The following is a 1,763-nucleotide window of genomic DNA, read 5'->3' on the forward strand; positions in this document are numbered from 1 at the left end:
TGTTAGAGAAGTTTCACACCAGGATAATTTGTGGTATCAGTATTGAAAGGGTAGGGAATAACAAAAGACACAACTTACTCTGGTTTGTGCATTTTTGTTTTGTGTTGCAAGTAATAAAATGACAAATGCTAACCTTTTTCCAATTTAATATCAAATCAGTTTTTTCCCCCAAAGTTACAGTCAAATTCCAGTGTTGTGCAGCTTGTATGCATTTATTTATTGAATATTCAATTCAATAACCTTAGTGTCATGATGGGTTTACTGAGAGGCCCAAGATGCCGAACACAACGGACTCAGGGGAAAAGTTAACAAGTTTATTGTTACACAAGCACGTAGTAAATGTACAGTTTGCTGGTTCACGCCTGGGGACTGGTTCACTGGAGTCTGTGAGGGAGACAGTTCAGTTAGCGTTGGCTTGGTTGGAATTTATCTTGAGAGATTCGGGTTTGTACCTTGAGATGCGTAGAAGAGACTTTGGGAGAGGAACTGTTGGGTCCGGAGATGGTTTGGTTCAGCAGAGTCCGATAACTGTTTCAGCGTCTTACTTCTAGTGAGGGTGTTGACCTTGGTTTGAGTTCCCAGCTCTAAATCCAGAGCTGCTTGGAAATCCAGAAGAGAGTCTTCAGGTTTGGCTCAGAGGGCAGGCTCGGCAGGTTAAGCTCTTCCAGAGCTTCACAGGAGAAAAACAGGTAACCTGGAAGCAGAGACAAAAGGTTAGAATCCAAGCTGGACTCAGAGATAGCAAAGTTCTCAGGAGGTTCTAGGCTTAGGTGCTAACCAAACTGATTAAACACTGTGGCGTCGAGGCAAGGTCTGAAGACAGCTTAAGTACTGTGGTCCTCCTGATGAGATGATCGGTCACAGGTGTGCAGGCAGCTCAGCTCAGGAGGATCCACGGCGGACTCTGCTGGAGGAAGGTGGAACTTCTCCAGCTCCCAACAGTAACCCCCCCTCAACGACCGCCTCTTGGCGGTGCGGAAGAGGTAGATGGGAGGGAGCGCTCGTACTCCTCGATCAAGGAAGGGTCGAGGATGTAGGAACCAGGAACCCACTGGCGGTCCTCCGGACCGTAGCCCTCCCAATCGACGAGGTACTGCCAGCCGCGACCTCGCCGACGGGAGTCCACGATCCGGCGGACGGTGAAGGCAGGATGTCCATCGACTTCCAGGGCAGGTGGAGGGGAGTCGGATGGAGGGCAAAGAGGACTCGAGATGACAGGTTTTACTTGGGAGACGTGGAACGTGGGATGGATGCGTAGGGTCAGAGGAAGTTGTAAACGTATGGCAGATGGATTGATAACCTGGACAATCTTGTATGGACCGATGAACTTGGGCGAGAGTTTACGAGACATCCCCTTGAGGGGAATGTCCCGTGTGGACAGCCATACCTCCTGTCCGACCAAGTACTCAGGGGCAGGACGTCTCTTGGTGTCGGCGAATCGTTTGGTCGTCTCAGAGGAACGATTGAGAGAGGTGATGGTATCTCTCCAGATGCGCTGGCAACGGCGGATGTGCTGATTGACGGATTGGACCGATATCTCTCTCTCGTCTGCGGGGAAAAGAGGAGGTTGATAGCCAAGACTGACCTGAAAAGGCGATTTACCGGTGGAAGCTTACTTGAGAGAGTTATGGGCGTATTCGATCCAGGTGATGTACTGACTCCAATCGGTGGGGTTATTGGAAGTTAGGCATCTGAGGGTTGACTCGAGGTGTTGGTTCATCCTCTCGGTTTGGCCGTTGGACTGCGGGTGATAGCCAGAGGTT

The 1,763-nt window shown here is 50.1% G+C and overlaps 1 long non-coding RNA gene across 1 annotated transcript; it reads right to left on the reverse strand.

Annotated features, from left to right (window-relative positions):
• Positions 1-360: 360 nt before the first annotated feature.
• Positions 361-795, reverse strand: LOC119786024. The gene is made up of 3 exons (XR_005281134.1): positions 779-795; positions 453-694; positions 361-384 (listed from the first exon to the last, which is right to left on the reverse strand). It is a non-coding gene; the product is annotated as an uncharacterized LOC119786024 (long non-coding RNA).
• Positions 796-1,763: the final 968 nt, after the last annotated feature.

Source organism: Cyprinodon tularosa, unplaced genomic scaffold (genome assembly GCF_016077235.1).
Source record: "Cyprinodon tularosa strain WSP-4 unplaced genomic scaffold, ASM1607723v1 ctg263, whole genome shotgun sequence".
Lineage (NCBI taxonomy): Eukaryota > Metazoa > Chordata > Actinopteri > Cyprinodontiformes > Cyprinodontidae > Cyprinodon > Cyprinodon tularosa.